The sequence below is a fragment of the Chelonia mydas genome, chromosome 5, assembly GCF_015237465.2.
Source record: "Chelonia mydas isolate rCheMyd1 chromosome 5, rCheMyd1.pri.v2, whole genome shotgun sequence".
NCBI classification, from domain to species: domain Eukaryota; kingdom Metazoa; phylum Chordata; order Testudines; family Cheloniidae; genus Chelonia; species Chelonia mydas.
Genome location: NC_051245.2, coordinates 88835924 through 88853980, shown reverse-complemented (window position 1 = coordinate 88853980; position 18057 = coordinate 88835924). Strand labels below are relative to the sequence as shown.

General features: G+C 43.6%; 1 long non-coding RNA gene across 1 annotated transcript in view; it reads right to left on the bottom strand.

Annotated features, from left to right (window-relative positions):
- LOC119566550 overlaps nucleotides 1–16096 on the bottom strand; it is a 30292-nt gene extending 14196 nt beyond the window's left edge. Inside the window, exons 1-2 of the long non-coding RNA XR_005225734.1 lie at nucleotides 15503–16096; nucleotides 14278–14374 (exon numbers count right to left, since the gene is read on the bottom strand). This is a non-coding gene — a long non-coding RNA (uncharacterized LOC119566550). The remainder of the gene's footprint in view (nucleotides 1–14277; nucleotides 14375–15502) is intronic.
- Between the last annotated feature and the right edge of the window lie 1961 nt (nucleotides 16097–18057).

The following is an 18057-nucleotide window of genomic DNA, read 5'->3' as shown; positions in this document are numbered from 1 at the left end:
AGTGGCCAGAGGAAGACTGAAGAAGCTGTGTAGTGGGCAACTATGGACTAACCTGTTCATAGGGGAAGTTTCACTGTAAGCCCATCAGACAGTGTTTGACCTATGCCATGAAGTATGAGGGTTTACAGCCCTTTTCAATGTTTTTTGTTTCCTTGTTCGTGTATTATGAGAGAGCAAACAGGATCATCTGCTTTACTTTCTTGCTGCCATTCATTATTTTATATAAATCTATCATGACCCTTTGGAGTACAGTACATGATCACACTGTTTTAACCATGTCAGTGGACTACTGTGTTGCAATTGGGTCCCTGAATATGGGCTTTATTACAGTGTAGATATGACCACATTGAAAATGTTCCAACCAGCTTCTAGTAAGTCCTCAGGTTCTCCTCCACATCTCCAGCTGTAGACTAATGAAACACAGATACAGCATAGAACATCAGTTGCAACAAGGTATAACTTCTTTTGTTTTATGATGTTCTAGCCTAGTGGTGGGCAACCTGCCCCCATCAGGGTCATCTGATTGCGGGACATGAGACATTTTGCTGATATTGACTGTCCACAGGCACAGACCACCGCAGCTCCCAGTGGCTGCAGTTTGCCATTCCTGGCCAATGGGAGCTGCGGGAAGTGGCGGACCACAGAGATATATGCTGACCACTGCTTCCCACAGCTCCTATTGGCTGGGAACAGAGAACTGCGGCCACTGGGAGCTGTGAGGGGCTGTGCCTGTGGATGGTCAACGTCAGCAAAATGTCTCACAACCCGCAATCAGATTACCCTGATGGGTTGCATGTGGCCTGCAGGCCGCAAGTTGCCCATCACTGTTCTAGCCAATAGGTAGGCTGCAGTCCACAGATTAGTCCATATATATTCTAAAACAGGGTGGGCAAACTTTTTGGCCCGAGGTGGGGAAATTGCATGCAGAGCCATGAATGTAGGGCTGGGGCAGGGATGCGGGAGGGAGTGCGGGGTGTGGTGTGCAGGAAGGGGCTCAGGGCAAAGGGTTGGGGTGCAGGAGGGGTGCGAGTGTAGGAGGGGGCTCAGGGCAGGGGGCTGGGGTGTAGGAGGGGTGCGGCAGGGGGCTCAGGGCGGGGGTTGAGGTGCAGGAGGAGTGCGGGGTGTGGAAGGGGGTTGGGGTGCAAGAGCGGTTCAGCAGCTGTTTGGGGTGCAGGAGGGGCTCAGGGTGTGAGGTCTGGCCCAGTGCTACTTACTTGGAGTGGCTCCGGGGTGGCAGTGACACACAGTGAGGCTAAGGCAGGCTCCCTGCCTGCCCTGACCCCTCACCGCGCAGCTCCTGGAAGAGGCCAGCACCACATCCCTGCGGCCCCTGGTAGCAGGGGGGCGGTCCAGAGGGCTCCGCACGCTGCCCTCGCCTGCGGGTACCTCCCCCGAAGCTCGCATTGGCCATGGTTCCCCATTCCTGGCCAATGGGAGCTGTGGAGGGTGGTGCCTGCAGGCAAGGGCAGCAAGCAGAGCCCTCTCCCCCCACCCCCAGGGGCCTCAGGGACGTGGTGCCAGCCACTTCTGGGAGCACCGCGGGGCCTGTGGCACCACAGGGGTGGCAATCCCATGGGCCAGATCCAAAGACCTGACGGCCCGGATCTGGCCCGCGGGCCATGGTTTGCCCACCCCTGTTCTAAGATAACTAATCCGTGTGCAATACTCAGTGATAATTTAACCTTTTAATAACTTAATCTCCATCCTGTGCAAATGTAATGCCAACAGACCTTGCTCATCAGTGGGCGGGTTCGAACTGGGGACCTCTGAAGCTTAGTGCATGAGCCTCTACAGTAGGGGTTCTCGAACTGGGGATCAGGACCCCTCAGGGGGTTGTGAGGTTATTACATGGGGGGGGTCGCAAGCTGTCAGCCTCCACCCCAAACCCCACTTTGCCTCCAGCATTTATAATGGTGTTAAATATATAAAAACATGTTTTTAATTTATCGGGGGGTCGCACTCAGAGGCTTGCTATGTGAAAGGGGTCACCAATACAAAAGTTTGAGAACCACTGCTCTACAGCATGAGCTAAAAGCCAACTGGCTGTTAGCTAAGCCTGTGGAGCAGACTCATTAATTGCGCCTTACGTGGTCTTGGTGCCACTAGATGGGACAGAATACCATACCCAAAAGGTGTGTGGGTTATACAAAGACTATATCCAACAGTCTTAAGGAAGGAAAATGTCCTTTTAAAAGATATGTTTTGGGCAAAACCATTGGACATAGGACTTAAGTTGCAATTAATGATGACCATGAGTAGCTACAGGCTGTTTAAAAATATAAGTGAATACATACCTGTTTTATTTGCATTGTGGGGGAGAGGGTGTAGTGAGGGGGCAAGATTTCTCATTCCCTGAAGTTTTCTTCCACCAGCTCTGTCTCAAAAAAATCACTTCAGCAGACACTTATCTTGGAGGACAGGGGCATTTCTATATCCCTTCCCAACCTCATGCGATTTTTCCCTCTCACTGCAGGACACCTCAAGTGGGCATAGAGGAACACCACCTTCACAGATGGTACTTCCTGCCCTCTGCTGACTTAGGGTGACCACACAGCAAGTGTGAAAAATTGGGACAGGGAGTGGGAGGTAATAGGAGCCTATATAAGAAAAAGACCCAAAAATCAGGACTGTCCCTATAAAATCGGGACATCTGGTCACCCAGTGCTGACTGCAGAGACATGAGGCAGAAGGGCACAGGAGATAGGGAGGAGCAGAAGTGGTCAGTTGCCCTAACTCCGTTGCTGAGGCTGATCCCAGGGATGCCCTGTGACGCCATCAGATTGAGGGGAATCCCCAGTGCGAAAAGGGGAACTATCAGGAAACAAGGAAGTAAAGTATGTGAGGCTGGGATTCAGGAGATTCTCAGAAGCTGGTCTGGGGCTGGAGAAATTGGGAGATGCTAGGCTGGGGGGGAAAGAGGAAGGATCTGAGTTTTAGATTCCTGCCTGAGGGTGCTTGGGGGATGTTTTATGCTTGGAGTGAAACAAACAAAGCTTTTGTTTGAGCTGGATGGGGAATAGGGCAGTGGCTTAAAGATCCCAAATCCCTGCAGTAGAGAGTTTCCCTATTATCACTCCATCTTTTAAATGTGGCAACACCAGCATAAAATGTGTTTTTTTCACATGCAGTGGTGACATTGACAGAGAGAATACTGACAAGAACAATGGGATGTGAAATGTAATGAACACTGATATAAATTCATGCTGGTGGCAGTATAAATGTCACTACTCCCATAAATACCCTAAATTGATATAAACAGTTCCAACACAGTGCTAGCAAGGACAACATTAATAGTATCATTGACATAATGGATGGGCACAGAAACCCATCCACCATTACAAAAAATATGACGGTATGAATAGAGATGTCCGTATACTTACAACCAGGAAAATGTAAATGCTATTGATCTCTTTGTGTTTTTTCTTTTGTAGGGTGGACTAACCACATTGGCTCTCCTAATGGAAATGTAGTGGGAGAATGCCTGGAGATTCTGGCTAAGAACATTCATCACAATATGTCATAATCAGCAAGTAATGCAAACCAAAAGCCCCATTCAACTGGAAATGCCATGGCCCAGATTGTATGCCATTACATTGCTTTTTAATGTGGCATCTGTAAAAACAATTAGCTTTAATAAGCTCAACAGTCTTTGCCAAAGTAAAGCCAGGCTAAAACTTTGTTTAAGCAGTAACGGGCTTTTCCTTTGGCACCAGGAAGAAACATTAGAATTTAAAATGCCACAAATCAATGGATCAGTGGTATGCAGATAGAAGGCTGTTTTAAAGCTGCCTCCTTTCACATCAGGCCACTACAGCCGCTCTCATGATGCTATCATTGTTGGGCATCGCCCTGGGCTTTAGTGCTGCCTCATTCATCTTCAATACGCTCACTTGGGGGGGGAAGAGGAGACACAAAATGGGGCGTGGCAGCTAGGGTGGAGCTAGGGAGGGGAAGAAGAAGAGAAATGTGTGTAGGGGGAAGAACATATGCACTGGAATGGCCAGGGCCCTATGCCTCAAGCACCACGTCATTCACATCCAGTCTGCTTCTTTCAGAGGGAAAAAGAGACACTTAAGCAACTAATTCATGCTGGCTATGTCAGGACAATAAGATCCTCCTCAATGTAGCAGTCCACTGGCTCCGAACTGCCCCCTGTCTACAGGATCCCTAGAGCACAGGAGGGCTTGGGTTTGGGAAGAGGCATAGCCAGAGCATTCCTACACCCCAGCTACTAGCTAGCTACCATAAGGTCTATAGGGCCCATGCAGCTAAAGTTAAAATTGGGGCCACCCTAGGAAGAAAAGAAGTGTCAAAGTATACAGCCAATGAAAAGAGGAGAAGAGATAATGCAAAGCCAGGAGAGGATGAAAGAGGAGTAACTGAAATGGATGTGGTATGCTGGACATACCTACCTACTTCTAAGTAAAACAAAAAATGAACACTACTCATTGGTATCACACAACTTTCATAGTGTTAGTATTTTAAAAAGTTCTAATGCAAAATATTCTCCAATTGTTAAACTTGTGACAAAGCGAAGCATTTCCTACCAACTTCCATGCTGTGGGTACCTAGTGTTCTCACATTGATAATTCTTAGTCAAACTTTCCCAACATTGAAATGTATAGTTAAAGTTGCATTGGGATTGTCACTATGATCTCATATGTTGGTAACTTTCTAAAAAATTCTAATCTGAGGCTGAAACTTTTTATGACGGGTGTGATCCCAACATTGATTTTTTTTTTAATTGCGGAAATTCCATTCTGACAAAATGTTTAATTATTGCAGAGTAAAAAAATTGTTTTTAGTTTTTGTTTTTTTTCCTCACCAGTAACTTTAACTATCTGAACAAAAAGCCTAAAATTTCAGAGTCTAAGGAAATCGGACACGCAACTCCTATTGAAATTCAAAGAAGTTTGACATCTAACTCCTGTGACAATCACAGCCAGACATTCCACACTGCCTGGAAATAGTGCTTATTGAGGAATCAGCCTTTTGTTAGGTTTGGAAATTACATATCAAAAAGAAATTTCTGAGCATCATCCGTTAAGATTTTAGTAAATCCTAAGGCATTACTGTCCTGTTTGTCGTTTCACAAAGTTCAGTGTCTTTATGACCTTGGGAGTATCTACTCTGTAAATATGGAAGTCATTTGAAACTATCATATATAAAATAACTAAAAACAAGGATTTTTTTTTTAGTTATTTTCAGTATAAATTCAACATTACTGCTTGCAATTGCTATAGTTTCTAGATTAAATCAATCACTCTGTAGCTACTACAAACACAACCAGCCACACATTTACTATCAGTAAATTTCATTTTAAAACACCCATCTGCCTGCATTTTGGGGAATAATCGATGATCCATGTAGATCTCCTTAGGAGGACTGATCAGTTTCTTGGAGAGGACATGTTGCATGGTGGGGCTCCAAGGGATAATTTTGCAATAGATAAACCTGATAGCACTCTGCTTGCACTAATCTATACCCTGTGGCTTTCACAGATAAAATAACAGCTCTGTATCCACACAACTGGAGGAAAGTGGTGACTTCAGGTCTTCTAAGGGGTTGCCCCAGAAGCTCCACAGGCTTGTACTGGCCATGCATGGTTTGTTGATGGACTCTTGGCGACATTTCTTTATTTTTGCCATCACAGCTTGTGATAGTGGCATGATTTAGGAGCGTTTGCTCAGTGAAGTTTAAGTGGCAGATTTGGCATCATAAAGGTTGTTATCTGAGTTCCAATGATATAATTTAACATGAGGACGCAAGCAACTCCATCTCCTGGCTCTGACTCAGTCTGGCTGGAGCATGATGAATCAGAGTTCATTATTTTGACTTTCATTGTATTTACGCCTTTTGCAGGAACTTCCATAAGTGCATGTTCAAAGCACAAACATCTGGCACAACAACAGAGATGCAGACTTCAGCTACACTCATCTTTTCTTCTCAATTCTTCAAATGATCTGAATATACAAATTACAGACTCAGCAATATTCCAGGGAGAGAGAGTCAATGCCATGGCATTCAGAGATATAAATTCACAGAGCATTTCTTTTCAATGAGATCTTTCATCAAGCGAAATGGCAGATTCTAACTTGGATTATGGCTATTGGATAATGGACAGACAGCTTCCTGTTTTGATTTGTCATAAGTTTTAACAATTGGAGAGTATTTTGTGTTAGAACTTTAAAAAAAAAATCCTGTTTACCAGGAACCCTCACCCAGAACATCTTCATATCCACTTTGAACTGTTTTAGAGTAACAGCCGTGTTAGTCTGTATTCGCAAAAAGAAAAGGAGTACTTGTGGCACCTTAGAGACTAACCAATTTATTTGAGCATAAGCTTGCGTGAGCTACAGCTCACTTCATCGGATGCATACTGTGGAAACTGCAGAAGACATTATATACACAGAGACCATGAAACAATACCTCCTCCCACCCCACTCTCCTGCTGGTAATAGCTTATCTAAAGTGATCACTCTCCTTACAATGTGTACGATAATCAAGTTGGGCCATTTCCAGCACAAATCCAGGTTTTCTCACCCTCCGCCCCCCCCCCCCCCCCCCCCCCCACAAACTCACTCTCCTGCTGGTAATAGCCCATCCAAAGTGACCACTCTCAGTGGGATCATAGGGTAATGGCTTGTATGATCCCACTGAGAGTTACCAAAAGCAACTACAGCATTTGCTCAAGAAACTTCCTGAAAAAGCACAAGATCAAATCCGCACAGACACACCCCTGGAACCCCGACCTGGGATATTCTATCTACTACCCAAGATCCATAAACCTGGAAATCCTGGGCGCCCCATCATCTCAGGCATCGGCACCCTGACAGCAGGATTGTCTGGCTATGTAGACTCCCTCCTCAGGCCCTACACTACCAGCACTCCCAGCTACCTTCGAGACACCACTGACTTCCTGAGGAAACTACAATCCATCGGTGATCTTCCTGATAACACCATCCTGACCGCTATGGATGTAGAAGCCCTCTACACCAACATTCCACACAAAGATGGACTACAAGCCATCAAGAACACTATCCCCGATAATGTCACGGCTAACCTGGTGGCTGAACTTTGTGACTTTGTCCTTACCCATAACTGTTTTACATTTGGGGACAATGTATACCTTCAGATCAGCGGCACTGCTATGGGTACCCGCATGGCCCCACAGTATGCCAACATTTTTATGGCTGATTTAGAACAACGTTTCCTCAGCTCTCGTCCCCTAACGCCCCTACTCTACTTGCGCTATATTGATGACATCTTCATCATCTGGACCCATGGAAAAGAAGCCCTTGAGGAATTCCACCATGATTTCAACAATTTCCATCCCACCATCAACCTCAGCCTGGTCCAGTCCACACAAGAGATCCACTTCCTGGACACTACAGTGCTAATAAACAATGGTCACATAAACACCACCCTATACCGGAAACCTACTGACCGCTATTCCTACCTACATGCCTCCAGCTTTCACCCTGACCACACCACACGATCCATCATCTACAGCCAAGCTCTGCGATACAACCGCATTTGCTCCAACCCCTCAGACAGAGACAAACACCTACAAAATCTCTATCAAGCATTCTTACAACTACAATACCCAGCTGCGGAAGTGAAGAAACAGATTGATAGAGCCAGAAGAGTTCCCAGAAGCCACCTACTACAGGACAGGCCTAACAAAGAAAATAACAGAACGCCACTAGCCGTCACCTTCAGCCCCCAACTAAAACCCCTCCAACGCATTATTAAGGATCTACAACCTATCCTGAAGGATGACCCAACACTCTCACAAATCTTGGGAGACAGGCCAGTCCTTGCCTATAGACAGCCCCCGAACCTGAAGCAAATACTCACCAACAACCACATACCACACAACAGAACCACTAACCCAGGAACCTATCCTTGCAACAAAGCCCGTTGCCAACTGTGCCCACATATCTATTCAGGGGACACCATCACAGGGCCTAATAACATCAGCCACACTATCAGAGGCTCGTTCACCTGCACATCCACCAATGTGATATATGCCATCATGTGCCAGCAATGCCCCTCTGCCATGTACATTGGTCAAACTGGACAGTCTCTATGTAAAAGAATAAATGGACACAAATCAGATGTCAAGAATTATAACGTTCATAAACCGGTCGGCGAACACTTCAATCTCTCTGGTCACGCAATTACAGACATGAAGGTCACTATCTTACAACAAAAAAACTTCAAATCCAGACTCCAGCGAGAAACTGCTGAATTGGAATTCATTTGCAAATTGGATACTATTAATTTAGGCTTAAATAGAGACTGGGAGTGGCTAAGTCATTATGCAAGGTAGCCTATTCCCCCTTGTTTTTTCCTAACCTCCCCCACCCCCGAGACGTTCTGGTTAAACTTGGATTTATGCTGGAAATGGCCCACCTTGATTATCATACACATTGTAAGGAGAGTGGTCAGTTTGGATGAGCTATTACCAGCAGGAGAGTGAGTTTGTGTGTGGGGGGGTGGGCGGTGAGAAAACCTGGATTTGTGCTGGAAATGGCCCACCTTGATTATCATGCACATTGTAGGGAGAGTGGTCACTTTGGATAAGCTATTACCAGCAGGAGAGTGAGTTTGTGTGTGTATAGGGGTGGGGGGGTGAGAAAACCTGGATTTGTGCTGGAAATGGCCCACCTTGATTTTCATACACATTGTAAGGAGAGTGGTCACTTTGGATAAGCTATTACCAGCAGAAGAGTGAGTTTGTGTGTGTGGTTTTTGGAGGGGGGGTGTGTGTGAGAAAACCTGGATTTGTGCTGGAAATGGCCCACCTTGATTATCATACACATTGTAAAGAGAGTGGTCACTTTGGATGGGCTATTACCAGCAGGAGAGTGGGGTGGGAGGAGGTATTGTTTCATGGTCTCTGTGTATATAATGTCTTCTGCAGTTTCCACAGTATGCATCCGATGAAGTGAGCTGTAGCTCACGAAAGCTTATGCTCAAATAAATTGATTAGTCTCTAAGGTGCCACAAGTACTCCTTTTCACTTTGAACTGTGTTCATGGTGACCCAATGAATATTATCTTGGGGACCCAAAGGCTTCAGAAATTCTTAAACCAGAAGATTTAATTTTCTTCCCTACATTATTTTGAAAGAAAGAGCTGGGGCCAAAGGCAGGAGCTGGCTCCTTGCAGCTGTCCCAGCCTAGGGTTGCCCAGCATGTCAAAGGCTGTGTTCTCTGTTCACCCACAGCTCATTTGCAGCCCATCTTGGAATTTCCATGGAGAGAGTTACCATAGGAAGTGCCCAACATCCTCCAGAAAAGAGAGAGCATCATCAGGTATTGCCGGCAGGGGGCTAGTTATTCTCTAAATATAATTTTCTGCCAGAAGCGTGGCTAGAATCTGAGGTTGGAGGATACAAGGAGCAAGTGTTGCTTTGTTATTATCTCTATGCAGGAGAGATTCTTAGTGACCCAAGATCACTGAACAAAATGATACAAATTATGCACATTGGTGCTACTAAAACTTCTACAAGTTATTGAATATCACTAGTGTTCTATCATCTCTGCTTTGTCAAAGGGGGTGTTTTTGTGGTGGTGTTCATTCTTCCTGAGGTATAAAGCAGAGGTTTTCAGATGGCACTCTGTGGCTTGCCAGGGGTCCATGGAGCCCTTCCTTTTGGGCCACAGAATGAATTATTTGAGAACCAATTGGTAAGGGGATTAGGTTGGAAAGCTGTCCATCAGAGGATCTCTGTCTTGTAAAGTAAATGAAAACACTAGAGAACTCCTGGCATAGTCTAGAAATTGGTACTATCATTTAACAAATCCGGATTGCACAGCACATAACGGTCACCAAACCTCCTGAATGTTTTTTTCTAAGAGACAACCACAAAGTTAATAACTTCGGACAGATTGACACCGAAAAACACCCCATTAGAGGCCCTGGTATAGAAATGGCCATTATTTCTTCCTGGTATGAGGAATAGAAGTGACCAGAATCCATGTTTAATGGCCAATTCTGTAATGTTCTTCTGATGATCTCTAAAATGGAAAATATGGTACTTGTATAAAGTTCAGATCCTCCGCAAAGAGCTCTTTGGCTACATAGTATTATATACTGTCAATACATTTGCTAGTAATTCATTTCAGAGAGTAATGTTTGGATGTTCAACATGTACCAAGTCAACTTGGGAGGAGAGGACGGAGGGAAAGATTTCTATGCAGAACTTAAATTAGAAGGAAGAAATTTTGCAAACAGTTCAGACTATGTTTACACATCAAAACCTATTTCATCAGGAATTCCCCTTATGACTTTTGGCTTTAACTAGTTTGGCCTGTTCATAATTTAAGCTGACACCTGAATGGTCAAGACTTCTGTGGTCCATTAGTTATCTACCTGTGAGAGAGTTAGGTAATGAGTATTCTTAACCTCCAGTCAATTCCACTACATTGACTTTTGTCAACAGGTCTTTGAGGTCACTATCCATTATTTTGTCTGCAATTTGTTTACAGATCAAAACCTCTAAAACATTTATGTAACCTGAGACCAGTGGCCCTTAGGGGAAAAGACCTGACTCTTGAGATCCACCAGATTCACTATGAGTCACTGACCTCTAAGAAGTTTGTCCTAACATGTAAACACATCAGAGTGACATTAGCCATATATTTTCAAGGTACAGAGTTGAGCGGTCCCATTGTATGCATTCTAATGGTGCTTTGAGCTTCGAAGTTCTTTGAAGTAACATGAACTATACAACATGCCAGATCAGTGTATTATCAGACTCCAGTAATATAAAGAGTAAAGTGGAGCCCTAAAGGTAATTCTGTGTTGTGCTAATTTGCCCTACAACGTAATGGGAAATGCTACATGTTCTGCTTGTAGAAATGTAGGGCTGGAAGGGACCACAAGAAGTCATCAGGTCCAGCTCCCTGTGCTGAAGCAGGGCCAAGTAAACCTAGACCATCCCTGACAGAAGTTTGCCCAACCTGTTTTTAAAAACTTCCAGTGATTAGGATTCCACAGCCTTCCAGGGAAGTCTATTCCAGTGCTTATCTGAACTTATAGATAGAAAGTTTTTCCTAATATCTAAACTAAATCTCCCTTGCAGCAGATTAAGCCCATTATTTCTTGTCCTACCTCCAGTGAATATTGGGAATAATTGATCCCAGTCCTCTTTATAACAGCCCTTAACATATTTGAAGACAATTAGCAGCTGAGGCCTCACCCATACCAAGTAGAATGGGACAGTTACCTCCTGTGTCTTACATACAGCACTCCTGTTAATACAACCCAGAATGATATTAGCCTTTTTTGCAACTGCTTATACTGCTCTCTGGTCAGTTGGTTTATATTCATTTGAGGCTTTGAAAGCATAAAACCAAGTTAAGTGGCCAGATTCCTTAGCCTGGGTGAGCTATGTTCAGCTTACAACCCTGAGGAGGGAAGAGGCAAAGATGGCTTTAGGGCACCTTTATGTTCCTCTGATACTGGGGACAGCCAGGCACCATACTATCCAAAGCCCCAAGGAACAATTCCCACAGAGGAGATTGACACAGAATAGGGAAGTCCTGGCCATATGCCTTTCCTCCCAGGAACATCCCCTGGGCTGGAGGCTAAACAGTGGGTAGACAGTGATCTGCTACATTCTCTGCTGATAAGGACTCCTCTTCTACACCTTTGAGGGCCACACATCCCATTGGGATGGTTCCTCTGCACTGCCAGAGCATTGCAAAGCAGCTGTGGTGGGGCCAAGAATCTGCCTCACAGTATTAAAAAAGATATATATATATATACCGTCACCTCCCTGTAGCACGTTCTGTTTTCAGTTCCATGTCACTGGAATTGGTACTTTTAAAGATTTCTACCATATTATGGGCTGATTCTGCAGATTCCAGCTTAGGAGGCAGGATGGGGAAAGTTTGCAGCACCTAGTGTTGCTGAGGGGATTCTGAGCGGAGGTATAGGCAGCTGAGGACAGACTGTCATAACTTAGGCAGTTTCTCACCAGTGCCAAAATTATTCTGGGGGCCATTTCAAAAAATCCAAAAGGTGAGAAACATAAGGGATTTGAGAGAACCACTCTGCCAGGCTGTGAATTCTGTGCTGTTCCCCATGAAGGTGAAGTACAGAATCTCACCCTAGGAATGTTTGTTTATATATATGTTCAATATTAAGAGGATGGTGATCAGTTGTTCTCCGTGTCTGCTGAAGGTAGGATGAGAAGTAATTGGCTTAACGTGCAGCAAGGGACACTTAGGTTAGATATTAGGAAAAACTTTCTTACTATAAGAGTAGTTAAGCACTGGTATAGGCTTCTGAGAGAGTTGTGGAATCCCCATCATTTAAGGTTTTTAAGAACAGGTTGGACAAACACCTGTCAGGACCATAGGCGCCTACTCCATTGGTGATCCAGGGCTGGAGCACCCACAGGGAAAAATTATTGGGTGCTCTTCACCCACCGGCACCAAGCTCCCCTCACCCCCCATCCCACCTCTTCTTCCCCTGAGAGCGCCACGTCTGCGCTCCTCCGTCTACCTCTCAGCATTTCCTGCCCAGCCGCTGCCAAACACCTGTTTGGCGGCGTTAGCATGCTCTGGGCGGGGAGGAGCGGGAACAGGGCGCACTCAGGGGAAGAAGCAGGGCCGGGGTGTGGATCTGGGGAAGGAGTTGGAATATTGGCAGTGAGGGGGCAGAGTTGGGGCGGGGACTTTGGGGAAGGGGTTGGAATGGGGGCACGGAAGCGGTAGGAGGGGGTGGGGCGGGTCCTCATGGAAGGGGTGGAAAGGGGGTGAGGCCGAGGGCAGAGGAGGGGTCGAGCACCCACGGGAAACAGGGGAAGTCAGTGCCTAGGGTCAGGGCTGGTCTAGGTATACTTGGTCCTCCCTCAGTGCCAGGGGATAAACTAGATGACCCCTTAAGTAGATATCCCTTCCAGTCCTACATTCCTATGATTCTATATTTTTTTATCAGAACTGTGTCCCTTTAGCATAGCCTTCTACAAAACCTCAGGCAATGGAGACCAGATTGTATGCCAGTTTGGAAATGTTTTAGCAGTTTACACTGTTTAAAAATAAAACCAATCATTTGCAGTCAGGCCAACATTTGAAAGCTATAAATCAAGAAATTTGGGGAGAACATCTTTTAACTCTATCAAAAACTCGGCATTTCAGTCAGCCGGAGTGGAAAATGTATAGATGTTTTGCTAAATAAATTAGAGACTCTCTCACCTTAAGAGGGATTATCGGCATTTATGCTTTATGGCCAATTGTACATTGAGGCATGTCTCTCCTGTTCTTTGCCACAGGATTTGCTGTAAATGAAGACATCTCACCTGACTTTGTTATTTAAATGATGCATGGTTGATACTCTCCTTTTTAAAATGGGTTGTGCATCTGGATGGTTAGGGGTTGTGCTTTGTTAACAGCAGGGAGAGATGATGCAAAAACGTGAGGTTGTGGTTTAAGAGAGCAAGCTTTGGTTTCTATCTATTCTGTTCCTTCATAATTTCAAGGGCATTAAAAACACTGAAGCACTATTGGAAGCTGTTGTGCTCCACTTTAAGTTGTCCACTTAGGCAAATATTTCAAACTTGGCCACCCAATATTAGGTACCTCAATCCATTTTTAGGCACCTACATAAAAATGGTCTAATTTTTCAGAGGTGAGAGCACCCTTATTTGAAATCAGTTGAAGTCCTGGTGCTCAGCATGTCTGACAATCAGGCATTTATGTAGGTGCCATGTGCGTGCACATTTAGGTGCCTATCTTCAAAAACATTTGAAAAGTTTGGCCTTAGCTTATCCACACAATTATCTCTCCAACATGTCAACCTCAGCACTGCTAATAGATCCACATGCTGTAGAGCAAGTTCCTGTGGAAAATTACAGAACAAGAAAGGAAGGACCCTCTCTGTTTTTGACAACGTGAGATAATTCACACTCTGATTTTATTCTATCAACACTGAGATGCCATAAAATAATGAACAGTGACTAAAGTCCATGAAATCATATTCTAAAACAATATGATCCCTTTTATGTGTTCTTCTATTATACATTTGCAAATGCATAAAACAATTAAATCAAGAAAAAAAAAGCCTCCCAAACCCTTAATATCTGACAAACAGACCTAGAGTCTTTTAATGTGATCTTAACATAGACAACACATAATAAGAGAACATTCTGCCACACAGAGAGAAGATGTTGCCCTTCGTGCATTTAATGTACAGCATACTTCCCAGGCCCGCTAATCAAGCTCTATATGAAAACACATCATCATGAGGGCAAATCACTTACTTGAGAAAGTTGCTGAAGCTATTTAAATAGTGCCAGACTAAAGTCCGTCTGGGTCTGATCCTGTACCCAATTGAAGTCAGGGCCCTTAGATGGAAAGCTGGAGAGAGAGAACAGAGAGACAGACAGAACAGGGTTGTCTGGGAAAGTATTTGAGCTCTGTTGCATGGTCTGCATGAGTCTGCAGGATGCAGGTAATCTATGGAATTTCAAAGATGCTTAGCTGAGCATTCTTTAGGACCCACCCAACAAATTCATGAAGCTTCTATGAACCTAATATACTTTACAGTTTGTGGCACTTCCTATAATACAGGGAAGGCTATGTATAAAGAGAAACACCAGATTACACAGGCATTTAATCACACTTGGCTATATTAGACTCAAAGTAGTAAAAGATATTGATGAATAACATTAGGCACATTTATTTAACTGATTTCATTGTAACTGGGGTGGAAAATGATTAATGTTATCCAAACTTTAGAAGGTTATGCCTATTGCCCCTATATACTGTACCTTAGCTTGTTTGGTAAGCCTGAGGAAGCTGTGGGCACAGAGTTAGAAGGGAGAAGAGCAAGAGAGAATGTGTTGATCATGAATGCTAGATCAGAAAATCACATGTAAGGCTGAAACAGCAGTGGACCCAACTTTGGTATTTGGACAGAAGAGCTAAGCCTTCCCTCCAGACAGCTGAAGAACAGTTCAGGTGATGGCCAAGTTTTTGTTTCATACTTGACAGACTCAGTCTCCTTTCCAAAAGAGGTTCAGACTCTTTCCAGAGCGAAGAAAAGTGATTTTTATGTTGCCTTCTCCTTTTCTGGGCCTCACTCAATCGCTGGATACTCTGCTATATTAAATTCAGATAGTCGCTGTTGAAATTCAAAAAGTAGTAGTTGAAGCTGGCTTTTGTGAGGTTGCTGGTTTTCCCACTGTCCTGAGTGAAAGGAACATGGCCCCAACAGATAATAAAGACAGGAATCTAGTCTTTTTAACTATAATGGAGACCCCAACTTCCCTGCATTGTCTCAGTGAGGCCATCAGGAACAGCTGATGCAGAAGAAAGTGTGTCTCGAAGAGCAGTAGAAATATCAAGAGATGATTTCGACATGGACTTCTCATGACTCTCCTTTTTGTGAGACAATGTACCAGTTTATTCCACCCAGCTGCCTTTGATATAATATTGCATCACTGCTAGATTTTAGTATTATAATATTTGCATTCATCTACCTACCTGTCTATCAATCCAGGTATTTACGTGGTTCACAACACCATAGCATCTGAGCACCTCAGGTCAGAAATAACAAAAGTCTACAATCAGAGGAATATACTTTCTCTGTATAAAGTGTAAGTAGCAACATCCAGAAGAGATTGTCCATCTGTAATGTAGAGCATCAAAACATAAAACAAAGCAAAACAATACAGACTATAATCATATTCTGTGATATTATAAACAATGAAACCTGTATTAAAGACAACCTCCTATCTTAAATGGCCATTTTAAAGTACTCTATGGTTGCCTTTGTAATTTTGCTTGACCTTCAGTTAAAGACTATCTGTACTCAGCAACCAATTTTTGTTGGTCCCTTGGGTGGTTGCTTAAGACAGCTTTTCCTGTATATAACATTCCCATAACAAGGGAGAGTAAATTCAAGTTTGTCAACATTTACTGCTAGAGACAAATGTCAGGACTGAGGACTTGTTTAAGTGAATCATTAGCAGCCATCCATCCATATCACCACAGCCAGTCTATTTCTGTGACTGCATGTCTCCTTCAAAGACTCTTGCCTCTTGGCAAATGCATACAGTGTATATTGTATGAATGGCTGCTTATCCTAAAATTTGTCCCCCAAATTAGTGTGAGCTTAATGCTGACAAATGTGGATTTTCCTTTTATGCTTTTCTTACCCAAAGAATAAACCATAGTATTTCATTCAAGATTACTTTTAGTTCAGATTAAAGAAAAAACAACGAATGAGAAGGAACAAATATAAAACAATAGCGTCAGTCTCCATGGTTCATAAATCATGAGTCAGCCCCCAAAACATCATGAGACTGGTTAAAAATCATGAGATTTAAAAATAATAAATCATGAGATTTAAAAATAATAAATGTTGGGTTATTTTTATTTGCCTTCTGTGTTTTGAGCCTTTATGTTTTCAAGCTTTCCTCTGCGACGAGGAGGACTAGAAATGTCCTTTAAAAAAAATATGAAAGCTAAGATGCTCATGTAAAACAATAAAATAAACCAAGAACTGTTATGCTGGGGGTTGGGTGAAACCTTATCGAAGCTGTTGTTCATTAGCTATCCTATAGCCAGGATAAATGTAAGACGCAGTTAAAGTCCTTTTTGGAATAAGATTGCTGAAACAATAGGAACCACCTCCCATAACACAGGTCGGGGATGCCAGCCAGAAGCTGGCTCCTCAGAAACAGAGCTATGTGGACAGAGTTGTTTCACGGCAGGCTGAAGGCAAGTGCAGAGGGCTGGATGTTGCTTCGGAGGAAGAGGCTGTGTGCGCGTGTGAGCAGACACAGCCCAAGAGAAACACCACTGAAGCAGAAAGTCAAGGACAGCCAGAGAAGCACTTGTGGTGTGACTTTGATGGAAAGATAAGAGAGAGTGACTGTGAGGGAAGCTAAGAGAAAAAGGTTTTTGCATAGAGTGCTGTCAAGACAAAAAGTCTTAGAATATTGAGCAAGGAAACTGTCTGCTGCTGCTGTTGAATTCCTCCTGTTCAGGGAAACAGGACTCTACATTCTTTGCACCTAAGAAATACCTGACTTCATCAGCAATTTCTCCTCCTAATAGAAACAACCCTCAAGTCCCTGAATATTGGTAATAATACTTTGCATTCATTTAGTGCTTTTAGTGCATTTCAAAGCACTTTATACAGATGGATAAGTACTATTATCTCCATTTTGCAGATGGGAAAACAGTAATAACATAATTCCATGTGTTTGGGCCTTAAGAAAAATGCAAAATATGATGAGATTCAGGATAAAACCCAGAGAGATGGCCACAGTGACAAACTTTCCATCAGCAAGAAAGCAGAGTGTGTCTCTTGCTCTGTAAGTTCCTTCATTTTCTTAGCCTGTTCCCCCCCAGAAGACCAGCAAGTAGACTTTTTACATGTAGAAGTACAGAATCCGCAAAACAGCTGCCTACTCGCTACTCCACATTTTCCTCCACTGTTCAGAGAAGACTGCAAACTGCAGAGACTGCTCCAGCCATAGGCACTGGCACATAGTGGGTTTCTTTTGTGCTGGAGAATCCTCTGCGGTGAAGAAAAAAAAAGTCATTGCACCTTGCATTGCTGACAGCATATCAGATTGTTTCTCCTCTTCTACTACAAGGGAAAACTATCCTTGAAATACCAAGTAGTAAAGTGAATGAATGAGAAGAATTGTGCAGCCGTGTCTGCACAAGTATAGAATTTGCTAACCATCACATTTGAGGGGTTGTACATTAAAGTGGTTTAAAAAAAAAAAGACCTAAATTTCTAATCTTTGCAGTGGCAGCAAACCTGTTTCTTTCCATTTTTTTCTTCTTTATTGAGATCATTTCCTATCTTTATGAAGAAGGTTAGATGAGCAACGAACAAGATCTCAATAGTAAAATTGTATTCCCTGTTGGTGAGGTTAAATTTCATTTAAAGGGTGGGGACGGCAAAGCAGGGTCTCAAAGGTTCAAGAATGCAGTTATTCATTTCAGTGGCAAAAAATACTTTCCTTTTCAATCAGGTTGTTACATTTAATTCATTGATCAAAACAATTAGCCAGATCCTC